Source organism: Ursus arctos, unplaced genomic scaffold (assembly GCF_023065955.2).
Source record: "Ursus arctos isolate Adak ecotype North America unplaced genomic scaffold, UrsArc2.0 scaffold_20, whole genome shotgun sequence".
Classification (NCBI taxonomy): Eukaryota; Metazoa; Chordata; class Mammalia; order Carnivora; family Ursidae; genus Ursus; species Ursus arctos.
The window spans coordinates 39,323,610-39,349,077 of record NW_026622875.1 but is presented as its reverse complement, the minus strand read 5'-3'; the positions used below and the strand labels follow the sequence as shown (position 1 = coordinate 39,349,077).

The window sequence follows — 25,468 nt, the reverse complement described above, 5'->3', positions numbered from 1 at the left end:
TACTATTTAGGGCCTGCCCATAACAGAAAACCATAATAGTGACAAACACTCAAAAGTATTTTTCTCTCCACAGTAGCAGGGGGTAGTTCTACAATCATCAGGGACTCGAGCACCTTTTATCTTTCTGTATTTCTATTCCTCACACATGACTTTATCCTTAAGTTTACCTCTTGGTTCAATATGGCTGCTGGAGCTCTAGCCCTCACATATAAATTCCAGGCAACAGGAAGGATGGGAAGAGGAAAGTGAAAGGCACCCATCAACAGCTATTTTTCCTCTCTAGGAGGCCTTACCAGAATTCCCACCCCACAACTTTTACCTACATTCTACCAATTCCTAGTTGTAAAAGAAGCTAGAAAATGTAGTTGGATACTTTGTATCTGGAAGTAAAGTGAAATTTGGTTATAAAAGAATAACATGGAGGCACCTAACAGACCTAGTCACAGAAGCTTTTCAGTTCTGGAGAGGAATGATCAGGGTGGTTCTTTAGAGGAAATGACCTTGTAGCCAACTGCATGATGGATAAAAGGGGGAGCAATAAAAAGTACCTTTGAGGGGCACCTGGGTAGCTCAGTTGGTTAAGCGTCTGACTTGATTTGGGCTCAGGTCATGATCTCAGGGTTATGAGATGAGCACCATGTCAGCCCAAAGTGGAGTCTGCTTAAGATTCGCTCTTTCCCACTCTCTCCACCCTTCTCCTTCCCCTCTCTAAAAAAGAATGGCTTTGAGAACTTCGATTTGTGCTGATAAGCTTCTTATTAGTGAGGTTGCATTAGGGACAGGAGAGAAGAGATGGATGTGATAGAACTTACAAAGAATGAATTGACCAGAGAGAATATATTCATTAACTATATAGTTCAAAACTGTGTTTCCGCAAACACACACACACATGCGTATGTGTATATAAATACATTATTTATGTGTATGTATATTCACATGCATATATAGGAATGGCAACTCAGGAAAGACATTTAACTAAACTTCTAGGAAACAGGATCTGGATAAAAAAAAATTTACACGGTATTTGTCTATATGGAATATTGGCTGGGAATTTACGATGCATTCTTTTGGCAATGGATAAATATTACATACATGCATACATAAGGACATGTATGCACACATACAACACAAACAAAGAACTTTTCTAGGGCTCCAGACCACCAATAGCAATGACCTTCAAACTATGACATTCCTAAAAAAAAGAAAAAGGAAAAAAAAGGGGGGGGGGTCTAAGTAATAGAGTTTAAAAGGAATGAGGAAAAGGAGCTGTAAAGATAACTAAGACGTTATCATAAGAAGCCAAGCTAGAGAAAGTAGGAAAGTCAGGATGGGGAAGGAAACCAGTTTTTCTTTCAACTCTTCTTTCTTCCTTCTCTCCTCCCTCCCCTCACCCTCCACACCCACTTCCTTCTTTCCTTAATTTTAGGAAGAATAGAATCTAACTTGGTAGCTATGTTTTCATAGACTTTTCATTATGAGCTCCCAAATGAGAAAGAATTTAATCTCCAGTTCGTCATCACATCCCTTTTGTTAAACCAGAGCACGGCAGGTAATGTCTTGCCTTTTTGTAGATGACAGAATCAAAGCACGTCTGTGGTGCTGGTAGGTTGGAACCAGAGCCTCCTGGCATAGCCCTTTGGGAACTCCATTGTATGCATGGTACCTAATACACCCACAAATGCACACATCCCTCATGTATGTAATCCACAGGGCCGAGCAAAAATGACCAAGTTTCTCGGTACCACTCCTTTGATCCTCTGTGTTTGACATCTTTGGCTGCAAAACAAGAATAATTTTTCATTTTAGCTTTTGGAATCATCTACCATTGAATAAGCGCCACTTGATTTTCTGATTTTAACCCCCTTTGATCGAATTTCATAAAACTCACATGCACCCTGTTTTACCCACCAAATGTTGGAGAGGGGCACGTTTGGTTGGGCACGGGCTGCCGGCTACTCCAAGTGAGAAGCCTGCTGCGACAAGAGTTGTAATTTTTGCTGTCACATCCTGGAAAATATCTCTTGTTAGAAAGTAAATGCCAGGGTGCCTGGCTGACTCAGTCAGTGGAGCATGCCACTCTTGATATCAGGGTTGTGAGTTCAAACCCCACATTGGGTGTAGAGGTTACTTAAATAAATACATAAATCTTTTAAAATGTTTTTCAAATAAAAAATAAAAATCAAAAGTAAATGCCTATACCTTTACATAGTAAAAGTATAAAAATAAACATGGGAAAAATTCACACCAACTATAAAATCATAGCTACGTTGGCAAGACAGGGTGGGAGAGGAAAACGAGGGAGATGGGTCATTAGTGTTTTGCTATGTTTCATTTCTTATAAAGAGGGAGATAAAGCAAGTAGAGCAAATCCGAGTGGTGAGTACGTGGACGTCTGTAATATTGTTTTATATACCTTTTGATGTGTGCAGTATTTCATAATTTAAAAAAAATTTAAGCAAATGCCCTTCACATAGACAAAGTGATTGGAACCCTCCACATTCTTTACTCCATCCTAAGAATCCACTTACAATCACATACCATCCTTCTTTGTCTTTGCATATGCTATTTCTCCCTGCCCCCCTCTACTCTTTTCCCGAATAACTTCTCTTCACCTTGCCAGACTCAACAGTGGTATCCCAGTCTCTAGGAAGCCTTGCTTTTCTCCTTGCCCCCAATTCATATCTGGGTTTGAAGGCTCTGCTCATGTCTCAAAGAACATTGTGCATATTTGTATCATGGTGTGTGTTACACTGTTATGTAAACCACTGGTTTGTTTCTCTGACTTCCAGGACTGTTCCCTCTGGCTGAGCTGTAATTCTCCAGGGAGCACCATTTACACAGTGTCCAACCTGCACAACTGTACGGGTCAGTCCCGCCTTCTTCCTACCAGAGAGAGACCATCAGTATACCTCTATGCAGAATACTTTGCCTAGTCCAAATGAGAATAGGCACATACTCATATAGCAAGAACTTATTTAATGAATGAAAAAATAAGCAGTCAACCAAACCCTAGTTGCCTTGATGAAGAATTCTCTAGACAAGTGGTTCTCAAAGTGTGGCCCCTGCACACAGCAACTACATCAACTGGGAACTTGTTAAAATGCAGATTCTCAGACCCCACCCCAGACCTACTCAATCAGAAACTCTGGAGGTGGAACCCAGGAACCTTTAACAAGACCTCCAGAGGATTCTGATGCACACTTAACTTTGAGATATATTAACTTAGATGGATCAAAACAAAAAGCAGAGATTTCACGTCATGTCAGTTGAGTCTGGAGAAGTGAAGAGAAGTTGTCTAAGGAACAGTAAGAGTAGGGCGGCAGGCAGAAGAAAGCATATGAAAAGACAAAAGGGCATGATATGTAATTTGTAAGTTGATTGCTATGGATGAAGGGAAGAATTCAGGCTGATGGGGCAAAAGAGCTGGTGATCAGGTGTTAGGTCATAGAAGTCTGTCTAAGGTATTTAGATTTTAATCTGACAGCAGTAGGGAACCATTTTTTAAAAATTAAACAAGGTAGTGATTTGATCTAGTTTAATATTTCAGAAAGAGTCCTATGGTAATGGTGTGACAGATGGGATGAAAGTGAACTTTGCCACTATGGGCCACGTAAACAGCTATTAATTAGCCCAGGTAGAAAATGATGAGAGTGGGGTGCCTGGGTGGCACAGCGGTTAAGTGTCTGCCTTTGGCTCAGGGCGTGATCCCAGCATTATGGGATTGAGCCCCACATCAGGCTCCTCCGCTATGAGCCTGCTTCTTCTTCTTCCACTCCCCCTGCTTGTGTTCCCTCTCTCGTTGGCTGTCTCTATCTCTGTCGAATAAATAAATTTTTAAAAATCTTTGAAAAAAGAAAAAGAAAATGATAAGAGCTGAACTAAGGCAGTTCTGCTAGGAATGAAGAGGATGGGATGAGTTCGAGAAATATTACGCAAGCAGAATTGACAAAACATGGGAATGGAAGAATTCAGGAATCAAGGGAGAAGTCATTGAGGATGGTTCCTGGGTTTGTGTCTTATGCAATGGAAGTCCATTGGAACCATTCCCTGAACTCAGACAAGGTGAGGAAGAGTTTTGGGGGCTAGGGTAGGGGCTGGAGAAGGTGACTTTGATTGGGACATGTGAAGTCGGAGGTATTTATGAAACATTCATATGGAGGTATCAAGTGCTCACAGATACATCCTGGGCTGGAAACTTCAGTTTGGTATCTAGGTATTAATTATTTATATATCATTATAAATAATGCTGCAGTAAATATACATAAATTTTATCTTAATATCTGATGATTTCCATAAGAGATGTTTCTAGAATAAAGGTTGTTGATAAATATAACCAGATTATTTTTAAAAAGGTTGTATCATTTCATGCTTCCATTAGTATCGTAGAAGAGAATCTCATCTCATCTTCACCAACATGATTTAATCTTCAGAAACTGGATATCCCAATAGTGAGGTTGCTTTAAGGTTACTTGATTACTTGTAAGGTTGGAAATATTTCACTTTTTGTTGACTTTTATCCAAAGATTATCTGTTCATGTTGTCTATTTTCTACAGGACATTGATTTTTCAAGCTGATTTTTAAGAACTCTTTTTCTCTATTAAGGATTTTATCTCTTTGCCAGTCTCATGCATTGCAAATAGGTTTTTCCAGTTTCTCATTTGTCTCTGCTCTAATAGTAGATGACTCTTCCCTCTGCCAAGAACACTCTCAAGTATTCCTCAGGGTAGCCAGTAAGAGCACCTACTGCAAATGTTTATATGAATGGTATCATTCTTGAGGTCTACTCTGACCACCACATTTAAAACATCAAGCAGCCAACAAACACAGCCCTTGGCACATCTGATTGCTGCCGCCCCACTCTTGGTTCCACTTTTTTTCTCATGGCCCTTTCCACCTTTTCACATACAATATAATTTATTTTTGTTATCTGTCAGTCTTTACCCACTACAATAGCCACCTTAACAGCAAAGACATCCAGACCTTTGTCTATTTTGTTTATGTACATGCATAATCTTCCAAACACTTAGAAAAATGCCTGACACATAATAGATGCTTAATAAATATCTGCTAAATGAGTATCAATTCCTTTTATATTTGCATCTATTGTCACAGAGTTTCAAAATTTAATTCATAAAAATTTATTGGTCTTTGAAATCTCTTCCATTTTCACACTTAAATATTTTTCCCATGTAAAGATCAATTACATATTTAGCTGTATTTTCTTGAATTTTTTAAATTTTCTTAAAAGAATTCCTCTTTTTTTTTTTTTAAAGATTTTATTTATTTGTTCAACACAGATAGAGACAGCCAGCGAGAGAGGGAACACAAGCAGGGGGAGTGGGAGAGGAAGAAGCAGGCTCACAGCGGAGGAGCCTGATGTGGGGCTCGATCCCGCAACACCGGGATCACGCCCTGAGCCGAAGGCAGACGCTTAACGACTGTGCCACCCAGGCGCCCCAAAAGAATTCCTCTTTAAAACATCTAGGATTCACTAGAGTGTGTGGTGTGAGATGAGGCTCTAACTAGGTATTTTCCCCCAGAACTGTCAATTTCACCTCATTTTTTAAATTGCTTCATCTCTGTGGCATTAGTTTGCAGTCTACTTTTTAAAAATCTTACACTAAAGTCATACAGGAGGGTCTGATTAGAACCTAGAAGAGTTCACTGGAACCTAGAATGTTCCATTATCTACTAGTGGACGTTTTAAACCCTTGCCATTAGAACTTGCCAACAGTTTTATAGCAAGTATTTGGTTGAACTAGAAGTAAAACTCAAATTTCTTCATTCCTAAATAGATTTGTTAGAAGTAGGAGCATGGGGGAGGGCTTTCTTTAGCCTTCACTTGGGTGAAGAGAATAGTTTATTAGAAAATGTTCATCTCTTTCGCAAAATGGACAAATTACTTAGCTTAAACACAAGTTTTTGCAATGGTTGTTTTCTGTGTTGCGTTGACTTATTTCATGAATATCCTCAATGGCAACCATTTAAGAAGACCACGTTGATCAGACAGCTTTTTCTTGAAATGTGACTTCATTCCAATGCACAATAATTTCTGGTTTTGGATTGTGCTTTCTATTAATAATAGATGGAACATCTAGTTACTAGCACCCTTTGGGCAAAGTGTTGTCAAATATTTATTAAGCTTTTCTCTATGCAAAACACCAGGCTACACCAGTGGGAGGCACAAAAAACAGCCAATTATATTCCCCAAAGAAACATAAAATTAACTGGGGAGTCGAGATACATATGCAGGCAGAGGTGAACAATAATCTTAGTTATTCATATTATTTACGTTTTTGACAAAATGAATGGGGCAGACTCCATAGTCAAGATATTATGAGAAAGAGATAATGGTGGTCGCAGTGACCCATGAAGCCTTTACTGCAGGGATTTGAATTTGAATCAGGCCTAAACGAATAAGCAGGATTTGACGTTTATAGAAGAAGAGAAAGGAAGAGGGAGGTCACTAGTCCTGAAACCTGTTCGCATCATTCAGCAGTTGTGTGTGTGTGTTCTGTGTTTTCATTGTTGCTGTCGTTGTAGGCAACGGGTGGTTTCATTACCGGACTGTTGCTGTCTTATGGTTTGATACACATCTAAACTGGATTATTTCTACTTTAAACGTTTGATGCACTAACGTAGCTTGAAGGTGAAATGAATCCGTGAGGAAGATCTAGCGAAAATGCTTAGACTTGGACTGATCGTCATCAAGCAGCGATAAGTGTGCTCTCTGCCCTTTTAAAACCATTTGCTGTTATGAATCGAGGATTGCCAGTCACTTCTCTCAGTGTTGTGTTCTTCCTGTGAGAGGAAACATCTGATATGGCAGGTATCGTGACAACCATTAGTTATCAATGTATCCGTGGCAGGGGCTCCTCTCACATCATCTGGAGACCCCAATTTAGTAATTAGTATAACCTTTTCCTCCCGGCAAATCTTTTACGGGAGTCATTAATAGATAAAAGAATTCATCTGCTGAACTATATATTTGGCTTCTTTCTCTTTTACTGCTTCTTCTTACTGCCTTGAAGAGGATGAAAGACAGACAGACAGACGTAGGATGCGGGAACTTAACCCACAGTCTGAAAAGACAGACTGTGACTAGCTAGGAGCCTCCTGCAATCATCTTTTTTACTCACCTTCTCTAGATGTTCCTGCTTAATCTAAAATATTCTCATACATATTTTATATTTCCCATTTAATCAAAAGTAATATAATATATACATTTTTTTCAGCAAGATACACACAGCATTAGAATATGCTTATTCTAAGAGCATTTACCTCCCTGATTTTCTGGTAATCGGGATTAAGGGACAGACAATCCAGCATATCCCAGTCAGCAATCAACAGGATATGTAGACCTTGAGCTTTCTAGTCTAAGCGTGGCCTTAGTTCATTTGTATCTTGGATCTGTGAGCTACTAATTATGGCTATATTACTAAATTATATGGTTCATACTTTTATTTAATATGTTATTAATGGAGAGCAGTGTTTTTTTTTTTTTTTCCATGAAAATTTAAAGAGAGTAGAAGTTGGGGGAGCCTAGGGGACTCAGTTGGTTGAGCATCCAACTCTCGATTTCGGCTCAGGTCATGATCTCAGGGTCATGAGATGAAGGCCTGCATCGGGCTCCCCACTGGACATGGAGTCTGCTTAAGATTATCTCTCTCCCTCTTCCTCTGCCCCCCCCCAATGCCCCCCACCTGCTTGCACACATACACTCGTGCTCTCTTTCTCAAAAAAAATTTGAAAAAATAGAGAAGTTGAAAGTAAAATTTAACATGTGTGCAGTTTTCTGTATGTGTATTTCACAATAAATAGAGGTTATAACAGAAGTAACTGTAAGAAGATGGGCAAATGATGCCCAGTAACAACTAGCCACAGAATTCCTCTAAGGAAGGGAACTGTGTTTATTTGGGAAAATACCTTGGCCAGTGTTCAGAGGTAGAGCAATAAATCTCCAAGGGATCTGGGTGGAAGTAGAACTGTTTTTGCTGGAGACAAGGGGAGGTTTGGGCCATTACTCCAGAAAGGCGAGGAATGTAGGGAGGGGGCTGAGGAGAGAGAAACGACAGAAGGCTTTAAGTTTAGTGAAGTGACTCCTCTCTGTGACTCCTTCGATCCTCAGCGAAGAAGCTGAAATGTTTGGTGCTAGTAGGTCTGTTGTAGAAAGCACCTACTTTTGACTCAGATCAACACGGGGTGCAACTGAGGCAGATCTGGTGCCCAGAGGAATGGTGTCTGAGGGGGCTGGGGGATTGTAGAAATCCTTCAGAATGAGTCTTTCAGGCCAAGGTGGAAGGCTGACATCGAGGTTGGACTCTTACCAGAAGTTGCCTATTATGACAGTTTAGAGTAGTGCATCTCAAGGATTAATGATCATACGCTCACCTAGAAATCTTGTTAAAATGCTGATTCTGAATCAAGAGGTCTAGGGCAGGGGCGCCTGGGTGGCACAGCGGTTAAGCGTCTGCCTTCGGCTCAGGGCGTGATCCCAGCGTTATGGGATCGAGCCCCACATCAGGCTCCTCCGCTGGGAGCCTGCTTCTTCTTCTCCCACTCCCCCTGCTTGTGTTCCCTCTCTCGCTGTCTGTCTCTATCTCTGTCAAATAAATAAATAAAATCTTTAAAAAAAAAAAAAAAGAGGTCTAGGTCAGGGTCTGAGATCCCCTATTCCTAACACAGCTCCTGGGTGATGCCCGTGGTGCTGGTCAACAGACCACACTTCGAGCCGCAAAGTGGCTCCAGAACAAATCTTCCAGGTTCAAATCCAAGTTTGCCACGTATTTCTGTGTGACTCTGAGGAAACCATTTAACTTGCCTTTGCCTGTTTTTGCAGCCATAAAATGGAGATAATACCTCATAGGATTGCTATGAAGATTAAATGAATTAATATATGTAAAATGCTTAGAACAGTGAGTGTTTGACAGATAAACGAGCTATATAATTGTTAGTTTCAGCTATTATAGGCATATTATGTTGTAAATACTTAGTCAGGTGCCTATCTTCCCCCACTCAGTTGAGCCTGGCTGGGGTAGAGACTGGAACTATTTGTCTTCTCACTCCTTACCGCCCTCGCATCACCTGCCAGCACCTGGCACAGTATTTGGCATATGGTATGTGTGTAGCACTCAATTCATATGGCAAAACATCATCTGCCTTGAGTCAAGAGAGGCAGAAAAATCATACATAAAAACGATCGTATGTAAGTTTCATTTTCACTTCCACTTAGTTTACATCATCATTTTTTTAGAATTTACCTACACAAAGGAATTTAATGTCAGCCCCGAAGACAGGGTGGTATACACGTTTCCTTGGAACTGATAAACAATTGATGTGATGGGAGCATCCGTGAGTTTTCATGTTTACTATGAATATAAATTGTTTTTTTTAATTCTTATCAGATATGGAATGAACGAGATATGTTCTACTTTAAGCAAACCTTACACTGTAGCATTTGTGTTTACAGAATAGATAAATTGAGTAGCAAATATTTATTTAGCAAAATTCTTCTTTGCAAAACGCTTCAAGATAGCTGCTTTATGTAACTAGTTACTGAATAAACTTAGATGTGTTTTGCATCCAGCATAATCAGAGATCCAGCTGGGGCGTAAAGGGGCTCATTTGTAGAGATATTCTAGGAACAAAGTAGCTGAATACACATTTGAAAGAAATAATAGATAGGAACTTTGATCCACTGCAAGATTCTAAAATGATTTGGTAATAGACTCTCAGACTTCATTTCTAAATCCTCCTGTCTAGATAAATTTCTATAATTAGTAGCATGACTTCTGGAGTATTCTAGCAAAGGTCCTGAGGAGACTCTGCCCCTGCTTACATCAGCTATTGGTTTCTGGCAGACAGAATTACAGAATCCTGTGTATGGCAGATTTCCTATAGTTGACCTCCTTTCCACGCCAAGTGTGCTTTAGGGTCAGTGGAGCTGGTGCTACCTGGGAGCTTGTTAGAAATGCAGAGTCTCAGGAGCCCTGGGTGGTTCAGGGGGTTAAGCATTGGACTCTTGGTTTCCACTCAGGTCAGGATCTCCTGGGTCATTGTCAGGCTCCGAGCTCAGCAGGGAGTCTACTTGAGATTCTTTCGCTCTACCTCCGTCCCTCTGCCCCGCCCCCATCACCCTCCTGTGTGCTCTCTCAAATACATCAATCTTAAAGGAAGAGAGAGAGAGAGGAAGAAAGAAAGAAAAGAAAGAAATACAGAATCTTAGAGCTTTCTGTAGATCTCGCAAATCAGAATCTGCACTTTTTAACAAGATCCCCAGAGGATTCTGACGCACAGTAAACTGGGAGAAGGCTAAGTCCATACATACTCTGTCCCCTTGCGTGCCACATGGCTAGCTGCCCTGTGTGATTGCTGCTGTTGCCATCCTAAGAACATCTGAAAACAACACAGAGCCTTTAAGGGCTCCCGTCTTGGCTGGGGAAGCAGTTGCCATTTTAAAGGGTAGAAATGCAGGATCCAAAAAAATATGCTTAGGAACTGTGGTTGCCTGAGGCCTGAGTTTGTTGAAACAAGTCAACTTGTGGAGGAAAACAAGTTGGTAACTTTATCTGTGGGCCTCTTGACGCTCATCAAAACAAATGGCTTGATTTTATGAAAACCTTGGACACCGATAGAATAGTGTTTAAAGTTCTGGGGGGAATAGGAAGTGGAGCGAATGGGAGGTGAGTGGGCACAAATGCGGTGCTCGTTAGAAAAATGCACTGATGGCTAAATTCACCCATGATTTCCATATCTCTGCCGACCTGAAAACGACCCATTCATCAGCACGCAGATAACGCCCGCATTGCAAAACGTGCGGGGATGGCAGGAAGACGAGGTGGAGCAAACAGCTTAGATTTTTTCTGTAATACATTAGATCCAGGACTATCTAAGAACATGAGATCACACCCACATATTGCTCAGCACGGAAGATCAAACTCCTATCACAAGAAATACATGTGTTTTGGGAGAAGGTTCTAAATGAGTCAAAACCTTGATAATAACAGTAGAAGAGAAAAAGAAGAAAATGTTTCAGTCATATTTCTTTGCACCAGGACAGCTATACCCTGAAGTAATTAGCTTTCAGCTCCAAGAGCTGAGGAGAGATTCTGATGCCCCCAAGATCTGAAGACCCAAAGTGGAAAAATGCCTTCCTGAAACTCCAGGCAAAGAAAGGAGCTTTAAGAGTTGCTAAAAGACGGTATACACTCTCATTACCTCTAGGAGGGGTCAGAAGACAGAGGTGGAAGCTGGACCTGGCCCAAGGCAAATAATACAATAAACTCTTTGTTATTTGATGCATGTAGATTAGATTAACAAAAAATGACACTTAACACACTTACCTACTTTTCCCAGGAGCTTAAAAATCTGGTCTGAACCTATGGAAACTGTGGTTTTAATTTGAAGAGATAAAAAGTATTCAAGCTTCTAATACTGGTTTATTTTTCTGGCTAAGTGATTAAGGAGACAGTGTGAAATTTATACTTACATTATTGTTTCTCTGGAAATCAGTATTTCACCAAAGTTTATTTTTTTTCTCCAAGTTCCTCTCTAGTGTCTTGCTTGATAATATGCTTTATGAATGTATGAAATATATTACGAAATATATATGAAATATGAATATGTTAGTCATACATTATGCATAATTGCAATTCCTCATGGACTTCTGAGTTCTGTTTTATTTTTCCTGCTCTTATACTATAACCCAGTACCGTCCTCTGAAAGTGTAGGGTGAGCCACGAATGCAAGTCACATATGTAATTTTAAATTTTCTGGCAACAACATTAAAAAATTAAACAACCAGTGAGATTTACTTTAATATTATATTATACATAAAGCAATATCCAAAATATTCCAACAACTAGCCCCAAATGCTGTCATACCTCAGCTGAGAAACATTGAAAGAGTAATGGGCCTTCTCCAGGTCCGCATCTTGTGTGGTCAGTTACAACGTGGGCTTGGGATCAAAGCCCCTTTGGTTATGAGAGAAAATGCATCTTCCCGGGGCATCAGTTTCCCTTTGGTTAGACAGGTGTGGCAGACATAGTAGATTTTAAGGATTTGAAAATTCTGATCATCTTTGGCTTATCTCACATTTTGGCAAAGCTTTGCAAAAAGACCTTAGAAAACGACTTTATTTCCCCTTTCCTGGCCTTCATATGCTTACACGCTTCAAAGAGTTTTGACTTTATTCTGAAAAAAATAAAGTTTTCATAGCTTTGTTTTTATGATGTGACTTTCACACGGTGTTATCCTCAAGGTGATGAGTTTGATTCAAAGTTTATAACTGAGGAAAGGTCCCTGTTGCACAAATTCCACAATAGTGAGTTCGGCCGAACTTCTTATTCATCCAGCCCCAAAGGAAGTTGTGCTACAGGTGTGACCTCTTGGGAAGGGCACATCTTTGTTATTACTTGTGGGAACAAATTGAGTTTACCATAATTTCGGTCCTATGATCCAGCCAGTTCAGCTGAGATGTTTCTTGGGCTATGTTCAGTGATGATCGCTTTCCCTGAACCACAGAGGGGTTATACAATCCATAATTTTGCATGAATGATGGAGTGTTTCCTCCCTTCCACTTGTCTAGATTTCTGGTGATTGATCGATCTATCTGTCGCTCGATCGACCACTCTTTGGTGAGATATAACACCCATATGCTAAAGTATGTAAGACTCAATGAATTTTTTAAACAGGTGTGCACCCATGTAATCACTAATCAGGATACAGATTGCAACATCCCAGAATGTCCTCTCACACCCCCGCCCATCCGGCCCCTATCAGAACCTAACACTCACCCCAAGGGTTATGACTATTCTGACTTCCTTCACCACTGATTGATTTTTTTTTGCCCTTTTTTGAACTTCTTCAACGTGAAAGTGCATGATACATACTCTTTCGTATTTGACGCTTCTTGCACAATATATCATCTGTGAGAGTCACACGCATCTCTGTGCGTGTCCGTGTTCCTTGTTGCTACTGCGGAGTAGCCATGATTGTGCAAATAGACCAGTTTGCTTATTCACTCTCCTGCTGATAGACATTTGGGTGATTCCCCGTTGGCGGCCGTCCTTCGGGGAGCATATGCATTTCCCCTGGCTGTCTATCCGGGAGCTGGGTCAGAGGGCAGGTGCGTGTTTAACTGTATGAGAGAGTGCCACACAGCTTTCCACCAAAGTGACTGTATGAACTCACGGTGTCACCAGCCATGCGAGAGTGTTCTAGCTCCTCCTCCCCCCCCCCCCCACGCTTCTGATGTCGGGCTTTTTCAGTGTGGTCATTCTGGCGGGGCTGTCAGTGTCTCACCATATGGCTGTAATGCACAGCTTCACCTAACATCAGTGAGTCACAAAAATTGTTGAAGTTCATCAAGATGCATTTAAGTTCCTGTCTCAGGCTACAGTATGTGCAATAGTTATTAACCGTTTCCAGAAATCCTATTTCCCGTTCACGAGGGACATGATGCCTGATTGTACAATCATTCCAGCTTTGTTAGATGTGAAAAATGTCTCAGCCACACCCCTAAGGCGATATCCCCAGGGTACGCCCGATCAGCAATGCACAGGGGACACCCAGCATTGCTGCCATAGACACCTGGCAATGAGTTTGTCCCTACGGACATAGGGCAGCCTGCCGGCTCAGTGAGTCCCCAGGGGGCCGTTATGGAGCACCTACTTTGTTCCAGGCACTGTGCTGAGCATTGAGGAAGCAACTAGGACCTAAGCACAGTCCCTTTCTGGAACACTCTAGTGAGGGAGACAGAAAGTGAGCATACAAGTGTAATGCAGTACGGTACGTGGTTTGAGAAATGTGTATGCTCAGGGGGCTCTAAGGCCCAGAGCAAAGGGGCTTGCAGAGAGCAAGGGAAGTCTTCCCAGGAAGGGTTATAACCCAAGTGAGTGTTACAGGCAGCAGAGGGAGGGCATCCAGGGCAAGGGAGCTGCGAAGCCAAGGCATGGAGGTAACCTTCGGTATGGGTTTTTCCAGGATTTCCAGGGAAAGGGGAGCATTAAGCCTGGGGAGGGAGGGCACTGGCAAGAGATACAGCCAGGATGTCTGCAGGGCCATATCGTGCAGGTATACTTCGGTGGAAATCTTTTCCGCAGAAATTCAGCCTAGAAAAGCTCGGTGTTCCCGCAAAGAAAAGGAAGCAAGAGTTCCTTTGGCTGTCGTCTCTGAGTTTTGCCTTTTCCTCACTTTTTGATGTTCAATTGGGAGATGTCAAACTTCCTTCTAACTTCTTATCTGGACACGAACATATTTTCTGTTAAACAGTACACAGCGAGTGTGTACTTCCTCATACATGGTAGTCTATGAATTATATTTTCTTAACTAGGTCTTTTATTATATGCCATCCAGACCCAAACCCCTGGCTCATAGAATAACCCTGGGAATGGCATAGCCCGCTGAGAGTCGTCTTGTGGAATGCTTAGCATGTGTCCTTTTGATTCGAGGCGAGGCAGATATTTACATTCCCAATAAAAGATCTACTCATCTAAATCAGGTCAGTCCTGATCGTGTCTGAAACTTTCTCCCTAAAGCAAAGCTAAGGCAGCCGTGGGGTATCAGAATTGCCACCACCGCTTTTAGCAAACCCTCATGTAGCTTGTACCCCTTCCATTTTCCGGGCAGTGTTCTAACTACATTCCGCATAGCTACGCACCTGGAGTTGAACAATATTAGTCCCATTTTACAAATGGGGAGCTGGGACAGCTAGAGGTTAAGTAACTTGCTCCAATCACGAATGGGATTTGAACTCACACATCCATTCTTATAAACAGTATACTGTGCTGCTGCTTCTTCATACTTGTGAAATATCCCGGAGAAACTCAGAGAAACAGAGGTCATTCAGCAAACATTTATTGAGCAACTGCCTGGTGCGTGAGTCAGCAACGCCTTTGCCCCAGGAACTCTTAACCTATTTGAGGAGACAGGAAAAAAAAACTGTTTGCAATGCAATGTTAACCCAAGGAGGAAAGTAACTGACTATCTGAGGAACTCAGGGAAGGGCTTGAAGCTGAAAGACAGGCTCAGCCTTTTGGGAAAAGGAGTGAACAGAAGAGGCAGCTGTCAGAGTTAGGACCAGGCAAAGCGTGTCCAGGAGGGGTCACGTGTGCTTGTGAGGTGTTAAGTTGTGCTGTGGCGAATGTGAATATGGGAGATAGGACAGGTGGCGGTGTGGTGGTCGGGACTGCACTGGGGGTGTTGTATGCAGGCTGAAGGGTAGGGCTTTATCTTGGACCCACAAAGAAGACATTGAGGGCTGTCAAGTCGAGGAGAGAAGTGATACACCATCCTCCCTGCTAGAATCCAAGAGAGGGTGAAAGTTAGCCATGCAGGGTACTTGTAACCTAAGAGTATCAGGTGAGCGACAATAAAATACAGTCTCAACTATAGCATGCGGAGAAGGGGGACGCGCAGGGGGAGGGGACAGAGAGGTGAGGGGAAGAGGGAAAGAAGGAGGAAGGAATGGGGGAAAAGAGAGAGAGAGAATGATGTCTGCTGAAAGGAAGGGAGGGAGAGTGGGATGGAGGGAGGGAGGAAAAGGGGAGGAAAGGATGGGAGGCAAGAAAAGAAAATGTGCCAGTACCTTAAAAAAAATCTGACGGGGAAATGTTACTGGCAAAATCCCCATATGACAGGCATTTTGATGTATTTGCTCAGCCAGCTTCTGTTTTGGTGGTTCACCAGCAGTTACTTTCATGGCTTTGTAATAACTCATTGAGATTACTTCTATCTGAAGATAATTTGTCAGGCTTATGTAAGACTTCATTTAAGGGGCATTGCCTTGGCATGCAGACAGCTTCCAGACCTTACACACCAGCAGAAACATGTTATCTGAAGAGGGCAACAAAACGAGCTAAATGCATTGCTAGGCACCCTGGCAGCAAGCAAGTGCTGCTGGATGGGACATCTTCAGAATCATGCCTTTCTTTTAAAAAAGGAGGAGGACGAGGAGGCCATTGGAAATTGACCCACACGCCTGAACCTTGACGGCTTCAAACCCATGGAAAATTCAAGTATGTGGGAATCCTAAGCCTTATCTCAAGCCAAAGAAATGATTCCCATCCTCTTTGCTCTATAGAAGCCACAGCATCCGGGGGGTGAACCATTTCTCTCTGCGATTCTGATGATGAGGCTGGGTGGAGGAGGGAGAGAGTAAAAGTTCTCATCGTCCCAGGGCCCGAGAACATGGATAAGGTAGCATGTCAGGTGTTAGCTGTCCTGGCAGCCTCCTGGTGCTAGAGGAGTCTCGTTTCACTAGGGGTTTCAGTTTCCACAAGCCTTGCTCATCTTCCTGCTGCAAGACTGGCTGCTGGTAGCAGGCGGGAGGCATGGTATGGAATCCCAGATCGAGAGAACAGTCTGGCGTGGTGAGCCATTTGTCTGGCAAGTGTGTTCTGTGGCCGAGCCCGTGCAGTCATGACGCCAGCCCAGCGTCAGTCAACGCACTCATCTGAGATGCGTCTCCAGAACGTATAATTGGGATCGCTCAGCCAGGGCAGTGCAGGACTGCGGAGTTGGGTCCCCAGCAGTTCATTTGCTTAGAGAGTCTTCCTTCTACCTGACGTGGAAGTAGACTAGGAGCAGCTCGTGCAGAAGGTGTGGAGATGTCGGCAAGTTCTGGAAGCGGGCAGGACGGCAGGGTGAGTGCGTGACAGCCCCTGTGATGCTCTCCCCTTGAACGCTGGGGGAGATTTTGTTACAATTCGTGTGTGGGTCAAGATCTGTCCATATGCAGGGCATGGGCTTCCAACGGCCAACTTTTCTTCAAACCCTAATGTATCACTGCTAAGGGTAAGATTACACAAATGTGCTTTTCCTGTATTTCTCAGGTTTCTTGAAGTTAAAAAGCAAAGTAAAGAAAATATAACTTCTGAATTTCAGGCTTTTTTGGTGGGAAGTGGTGGGGGAAAGGAGGATCCTAAAGGGATATGGATTATAATCCTGTATTTTCTGAACTTGAAAAAAAGATGTATTATTCTGGAAATATAATGGATGTACTATGTAAATTAGTTTCAGGCGTACAACATATTGATTCGACAATTCTATAAACCTGAAAAGTTTTGAGGAGACTTGTAAGAGGAAAATAAATTATCATCTTATTCTTAAGTAAACTATTGAATGGATATAGGAATAGAACATTGTAATCAGTTCCCAGTGCTAAACTTTGAGGGGCATTGAGCCCCCCCAAGTGCCATGCTTGAGAGGACAACCACAGTGCGTTCCATAGAGGCTGAGGCTTGGATATGTGCCACATTGCACAAGAAAGGTGGGAAGAACTGAGAGCGTCCAGTTGCAGAAGGAAAGGCTGCAGAAGGGACTGCAGCTTATTTTCAAGTAGAAGGCCTGAAACACAGAGTAAGGAGACTAGTTGTTCTGTATTTCCCCAGGAGGAAGGGTTTCATCCTTTGGGAAGGGGGGATAACAGAGCCCTCTGGCAATCTGATTTTTTTAAAAAACAAACAAAGTTAGACTTACTTCCCAGGAAATGCATTTATATAAATGCAAAATTGGCGCACACCATCAGGGATTTCATGGAACCTTATGAAGTTCGTGTAAGCAACTCCTGCTTGGGATGGTTAAGACTGACGGTGAATGGGAATTTGGGGACTTGGCTTGATCTAAGGAAGAATTCTCAAGTAGTTTGGCAAGTGCTACAGTGGAACTGGGGTTTTCAAAAGGGGATTCTCTCCCCCATAACTGGAGCCTAAATGAATGGTTAGGTGAGCTTTAGACTCCCCGAGACCTGGATCTGGAGGCAGAAGCTGCTGTTTCTAGATGTGTATCCTCAGACTTACTAGTCAATGCTGCTAAATGTACCTTCAATCCACTGGGAATTGGAGGCAAAAATTCATCACGGGGTGTTGGGATAATTCAACTACAAAAGGTATGTAAAATGCCTATCCCGGTACTGGAAGAAGATGGTGAACCAAAATTAACTTTTCTAAGTCATTCTCAAAGATCATGTGTTGAAAGCAAGAGCAAGAAAAAGCCTGATTCCTGCCTCTGCATAAGTTCTTCATAATTATGTTCCTTTTTTACTGCTAAGAATATTATAGACAGCATTCTAGCTTTGTGTGGGAGGTTACAATAAAGTGTAACTCCAAATAGGCAACAGATTTATAGTTAAAAAAAACTTTTAAAATGAATTGAAAGGTGATATAATGGTATCTTGAAGTTTTATTTTTTTTAAAAGAGACTTCTAACCAAAGTGTGAATGAGCATTGCAGAAAATGAGACGTTCTTGAAATAATTCAACATAGTTTCAATGAGAAGAAACTTATCCTGAATTTCTATTTAACAGAAGAGGAAATGAGGTTGCATTTTAAGGTAATACTTAATAATGGGAAAGAAAAGTAACTATATACCAAGTGAAAAGTGTTAATGCTAAATAATCATAGAGTATATAATAGAAGTTAAATGCCTGTCTTTAAGATTCTAGAAAGGAACATAATTTTCAAAGGCTTTTGGTAATGGCCTTTTTAAAATGTCCAATTGGGGCATGAATCGGAGGATATGAACATTTAGTCCCGTGGGTGGCAGGATATTCTTAGCAGCTGACGGCTCCAGGGAGCAGCTCCAGAGCCTTGGCTACAGTGTGAACCACACTGAATTCACCAACCAGCACATTTGTGTGGCCCACCTACAGGCCGCACTGGATGTGAAGGGGAGATCCCTCACCTTCAAAAGCCAGCTTAGGGAGCTCAGCATTCCTCCTAAAACGATGAGTGGTGCAGGCAATGATTTCCCAAGTTGTTGAGAGGAAAGAGAGAGGGTTTTGAAGTCGATGACAGCCTGCAAGGAGGAGGTGAGAACCGTGCTGGGCCATGAAGATGCGTAGGCACTTGTCTTCCCATCTCGGTATGGCAGCACCATTCTTGTAGGTGTTCTGTCCAAAAACCTAAAAATCATACTTGCTTCCTCTTTCCCTCACCCCAAAATCCAAATTCTCAGCAACTCCTACATCTTCTACCTCCAAAACTTATCTTAAATCTGCACCCTCCCCCCGCCTCCGTGGCCATTGTCCTGGCCACCATCAGGCCACTGAAACACCTCACTGGTCTATTAGCTGGTCCGTCCTTCTCCTTTTGGTTCATCATCAAATCCATTTTCCATAAAGTAGCCAGAATGAGAAAGTCACTACCATGACTTAAAGTCTTTAAAATATACCCCTTGGATTAAAAATACAGTCTTCACTCCTCACCGTGGCCTCCCAGGCCCTGAGGGATGTGGCCAACCTTACCACTCTCACCCCCATTTTTCAGCGTGGTCCAGCCACCCTGCCTTCCTATGATGCTTTGATCCAGTTGGATGTACAGTAGATTAAAAAATAATGTGAAAATTACTGAAAGTTATCTAAGGAGATCAGTTCTCAAAATTAGCAGGAGAGCTCGGTTTTATAATGATTCTGCCACACAAATGTGGACATATACGTCGAAAATGTCAGTAGCATGATTTGATTTCAAGGACTCCCGTGGAAGGCTTCCTCTGTATTTCAAAATTTATTTCCTCCACCAGCTTCATTCAGTTCTTTTCAGGATAATAGATTTTATTAAATTCCCACCAAGAAGTACAGCCAGTATTTACTGTGTGCCAAGTACTGTGCTGAGTACAGGAGCTACAACAAAATTTTTAGAAGACATGCAGACCCTCTCTTCGTAGTGCTTTCAACCTACTGAGGGATGCAATTACAACAGAAGATCGTCACAAATGAGAAGTTTTATGAGATGCCAGGAGAACACAAGGGTGGAGCACCTAACTCTAACTTGGGAGGTCAAAGAAAGCTTCCCAGGGGAAGTGCCATTTTAGCTGAGACCTGAAATAGTGGGGCAGAGGGCAGGGGCAAGCATTCAAGTATTCTTGGCGGGAGAAACAGCACATGCAAAGGGATGGTATTGAAGGAGAACATGGCATTTCAATGAAAGTTCAGAATTGCTGCAACACAATGGGAAAGTGGGTAGAGGGGAGAGAAGAGGAACGAGATATGAAAAGTAAGCAGTTGTCTGGGTATATAGAGATTTCTAAATCATCATAAGGTCTTTGGAACTACTAGTAACAGATGAAAGGTTTTAAGCAGTGGGATGACAAGATCTAATATATGTTTTGGAGAGCTCACTCTGGAGAGAGTGTTAGAGGGGCAAGTCCAGAGGTTGATGGCCAATTGAGAAGCTCTTCTATAATCCAGAAGAGATGTTGATATAAGCCAGCATAGAGGTAGAAATGATTGAGAGAAATCCAAAAAAGAGATGTAGTAAGGATAATCCACAAGACTTTTGGAGATGGACTGGATAATACAGAGGTGAGTGAGAAAAGAGAAAAAATAGTGATTCTTATGTTTCCACCACGGGAAACCCAGGGAACCGTTTGCTAAGATGGGGACTCAAGTGCAAAAAGAGGCTCCCGAAGATGGGGAGAAGTCACACCTGATAGTGAGATACTTTTTTTTTTTTTTTTTTTTAATCTGAGAGCAGGTTTTCTTCATGGTATGGGCTCTGGGAATACTGAAAATAGACAGTTGGAAGTGTCTATGACAAATGGAAAGGAGAGACCAGAAGGTACCTAAGGCAATCATTAACTCCTCTTTAATTTTGTTTAAGCCCTGGACAAGATGCCAAGCAAGTTCTTCTGTCAATAAACAATATTAAAGAGGATATTGGCTCTACTAAGTAATGGCAGGGTCCTTCCAACTGCGTGATTCTGTGGTAACTGGTATTTACATTTTCCACAGTCAAGGTGTGTCCAGGATCTTATCTGCTTTGGACAAGGCAACTGCAGCCCCTTGGGGAATAAAAGTGTTTCCTCATCCCAACTGGCTTCACATCCCTCTTTAGCCATACACAGGTCCTCATTTACATTTTGGATGAGTAAATGTCTGGACTGTATGATGTTTTATAAGCTTAATGGACATGTGAAGGTGGAAGAAAGAGACAGACACAGAGAAAGATGACAGTAGATATCTGCTTGAGACACCACTCAATTAATTTAATTTCTGTGACATCATCCCACTTTAGCTGAAGTCTTCTGAAATGAGTAGCTCTTGTTTTATGTGTTGTTTAAACTCTTATTAAACAATGTGCTTCCATGAGACAGAGAGTTCCTTTAGAACAAGTTTTCTCAACCTTGGCGCTACGGACATTTTGAGCTGGATAAAGCTTTGTTGTGGGGACTTGTCCTATGCCCTGTAGATTTAGTGGCATCTCTGGCCTCCACCCACAAATTACCAGTAAGAGAACCCCCTGTACACACACACACACACACACACACACACACACAATTGTGACAGTCAAACATGTCTCCAGATACTGCCAAATATCCACTGGGGGGACAAAATTGCCCCCAGCTGGGAATCATTGCTTCAGAGCAGTGGTTCTCAAAATATGGTTCTCAGACCAGGAGCATCGGTGTCTCCTGAAAACTTGTTAGAAATGGAACCTGTGAAGCACAACCCACACCTACTGAGAAAGAAATTCTAGGTGTAGGGCTCAGCAATCTGTGTTTAAGAAGCCTGCCAGAAGATTCAGATATACACTGAAGTTTGGGAAGCACACCACCGGAACACATGAGTGGTAACTAAAGTTTCACAAGATATAGTTATTTATGTAAAAAAAAAAAATAGATTTGGATGGCTCAGTTGGTTGGGTGTCCAACTCTTGGTTCAGCTCAGGTCGTGATCTCAGGGCTATGAGATCGAGTCCATGCTCAGCTCAGAATCTGCTTGGGATTCTCTCCCCCTCCCACCCCTTCTGCCCTTCTCCACACTCAAGCATGCTTTCGTGCTCTCTCTATATATATAAAAGAAAGCAAGCAAGCAAGAAAGAAAGAGAAAATCTTTAAAAATTTTTTGAATACAGGAAGGTCTTTTCCCTTTTCCTTTCTCTTTAGAGAAACAGAATGAGAGTACATCATTTTATATCTGAAAGGCAAAGATTATTGATAGATAAATTTCTCTCACGGAACTTCTTATAGATACACAACAATTTTTAAATCACATGAAAAGTTTGTTACAGCAAACAGAATTCTCCCCCCTTAGTTCACAAAGATCAAACAGTCATAGAGTGATTCGGTGTCCAATTGACAAAGAGAGATTAAAAATAAGCACATGGAGGGGGCCCCTGGGTGACTCAGTTGATTAAGCGTCTGCCTTCAGCTCACGTCATGATCTGGGGGTCCTGGGATAGAGCCCCCGCCTCATGCTCCCTGCTCAGCAAGGGGTCACTTCTCCCTCTCCTTCTCCCCACCCCGTTCATGCTCTCTCTCTCTCTCTCTCTCAAATAAATAAATAAATAATCTTTAAAAATAAATAAATCAATAAATAAGTACATGGAAAACCTTTCTGCAAGCAGAACAGTAATGTCAATATAGAGCTTCCGTTCAGGCTAGCAGCCCCGCTTGTCTGCCCCAGCACTCACAGGCATTTGGAAATATAGGGCACATGTCCGTGTACAGGAAGGCTTTCCTTTGTTTTCTTCCTTAGCTTCTCCCCCTTTTTTTTTTTTACTTGTTTGTTCACTCACCCCTTTTCCACCAAAAACAGCACTAAATAAAAGAGTGGGGTTTTCTGGTTTATTTAAGCAGTAGCTTTGTGGTGCATCCTACAAATTATAAAAGTTCAGATGGAAAGCTCCATTGTTCAAGTGTATCTTCAAATTCTGTGAGTCGCTAACCAGTTCAGTGATGTCAGTGTCTTCCATGAAATGCCAGTTGGGTCTCTGAATGTTAGACTGGATTCTGAATATCATTTTATAAGAAAAGAAAATGGTGTCCCACTTGAATAATTATTCTTTTCTTAGGGGCGCAGGTACGCCAAAATAAGGAAGATAACTCTAGTAAGATTTCATTCATTAACTTATTCATTTTTTCATATACTGATTCGTTCAAAAACTACTAATTGGGTATCCACTATATACCAGTGAATAAGACAAATATATATTCTCTGACTTCATGGAGCTTACATTTTTTTTGCAGGCAGAGGGAAACAGAAGATAAATAACCTCATATTTCAAATTTTGGATCGTATCCTGCCTATGAGATCAATTGAGTTGGTCACAAATTGCTTTTGTGACTGTTTCTTTAGTGAACAAACTAGACTAGAATTAAGTTCGGCTTCATTCTACCACACTTCTTAAGCATGTTATTTTACCAAACCGTTCGTTCAGGTGTGTGTGTGTGTGTGTGTGTGTGGACATGAATCAATATAAAACATTTCTCATTATGTGTTTTAACTTTGAAAAATAGTGAAATGTTTAAAATACAGAAATAAATGACTTTGAATCGTAATGCATGCTATGAAAGGCTAAGAGGCTAAGACAGAAAACAATAACATGTTGGGATGAGCACTGGGTGTTATACGCAACTATTGAATCATTGAACGCTACATCAAAAACTAATGATGTACTCTATGTTGGCTAACTGAACATAATAATGAAAAAATAAAATAACATTTAAATGTCACATTTAAAAAAAAAAAGGAAATCACAAAAAACATCCAGTGCAGGGAGACAGAACCAACACTATTGTATGGTCAGACATGGCCCTTCTGAAGAGAGGAAGCCAGCAAGACAGAGTAGATGAGCCTTCCAGACAAAGGGAATTAGAAATGCAAAGGTTCTGAGGGGGCGCCTGGGTAGCACAGTCGTTAAGCGTCTGCCTTTGGCTCAGGGCGTGATCCGGCGTTCCAGGATCGAGTCCCACATCGAGTCCCACATCGAGTCCCACATCGAGTCCCACATCGAGTCCCACATCGAGTCCCACATCGGGCTCCTCTGCTGGGAGCCTGCTTCTTCCTCTCCCACTCCCCCTGCTGTGTTCCCTTTCTCGTTGGCTGTCTCTCTGTCACATAAATAAATAAAATCTTTAAAAAAAAAAAAAAGAAATGCAAAGGTTCTGTTTGGGGCCTGAATACCTGGGGTGTGGCAGTGTGGCAACCAAATGAAAAAGAAAATGGACAGTTTTCTTCCTCCTTAGGAAGGAAAATTCTAGAATTTTTGGTTGATTGCAGAACAAAAACAAAAGAGAGGCATGAACCTATTCCAGAAACACAGATAGATTTCACTTCAAAGACATGGAAAATCCCCAAATTCTTCATAGGAGGAAAACACATATTCAACTGAAATCAGCAAACATTTATTAAATTTTTACCATGGCAAACAATTACACATGGTGAATTCAAAGATGAACAAGAGTAGGTAGGGTTCTAAACACACATATACACGAAAGACCAAAGATAACAATTTAATTATTAAGAAAAGTCAGCCATTCTCCTTTTTAAAAAGTCCTATTCCACATACACCAAATTTATTTTTCTCTGTTTGGCTTTATAACAAAGATTTCATTCACTCCAGGATGGTTGCTGCCCAATTAGATAACAGGATGCCTTCTGCCTAATTAGATTATCTGCCCTGATCTATATTTCAGAAGGTAGGGATGTTCTGTATCCAAAGGTTATTTTATATTCTAGGACCTCAAACAAAGCTTTGCAAAGAGACTCATGAGCTCTGTCACACTCTAATCCTTCCCCCTAAGACTCCCAAATTCTTTCATAGAACCCTGAATTCTAAAGCCAACACTCTGATAGTAGTTGTGCCCATGTTTGTAACAAATTTACTATTGTTGTTATTGATTTTATCATTATTATTGTAATACGCTCTATCTCCTTGATATCACACTCAGTTCAGCAGCCCAAGCTCCTTCTACCGTCCCAAGCATCTGTTCCCCTACCTTCCTGAAAACTTTGAGCCTGCAACCTCTTCCAAACTTAACCTCCCACTTCCTTTGCTCATTGGGGAAAACTCACAGAGGCCGCCGCAGTAGCACAAAAGCTATTTCAGCGATTGCCAATATATACCACCGTCCTGAATGACTGCAGTGGACTGTGGGCTCTCAGGCCACTGGCAAGTAGTCTGGAACCCGGAGACAACGTTCTGCACTCTAGCTCCAGGCAGCCAGGGTCTAGTAAAAGCTGTGAGTATGGACAGAGCAAAGTCTCTGGGAAATTCTTGAAGGATCCTTTAAGCAAAAGTTTTGGAACGCGGTAATTTGTAGTTGTATCAAGAGCCCACTAAATGTTCATATTCCTTGAAGCAATAATTTGAGAATCTTCTGGAATGGTTTTGAAAATTTTTCCTAAAGATATAATCCAGAATTCAGAAATAGATTTTGGCACAGAAATGTTATGTGTGGCCTTATTTATATTTGAAAATCAACCAAATATATATCGATAGGAGAATGTTAAACACATATTGTTATATTTATATAATAGACTATTTAAAGTCACTAAAAGGGCTATTTATAAAGAGATTATAGTGTAGCAAAATGGTTAAGTTATAATGTTCGGTGGAAAAGGATAAAAATTGGAATTTATGATACAATTTCAACCATATCTAAAAATAAACAAGAACTCTCATAGGAGATTTCCACTCCTTATGATGAGAAAAAAGAGAATGATATGTAATCATGGTTTGCTTTAAA

The 25,468-nt window shown here is 41.6% G+C and overlaps 1 protein-coding gene across 17 annotated transcripts in view; it reads left to right on the top strand.

Annotated features, from left to right (window-relative positions):
* Positions 1-25,468, top strand: part of THRB (thyroid hormone receptor beta) — a 375,214-nt gene that overhangs the window by 169,108 nt on the left and 180,638 nt on the right. Inside the window, exon 4 of one of the 17 annotated variants that reach the window (XM_057315949.1) lies at positions 2,790-2,865. The exons of 15 other annotated variants lie outside the window; for them this stretch is intronic. The gene's annotated coding sequence lies outside the window, so the exon portion shown is untranslated. Of the gene's footprint in view, positions 1-2,789; positions 2,866-16,032; positions 16,645-25,468 lie in introns of those variants that run through there. One more of the 17 variants, XM_057315950.1, reaches the window with a different exon arrangement.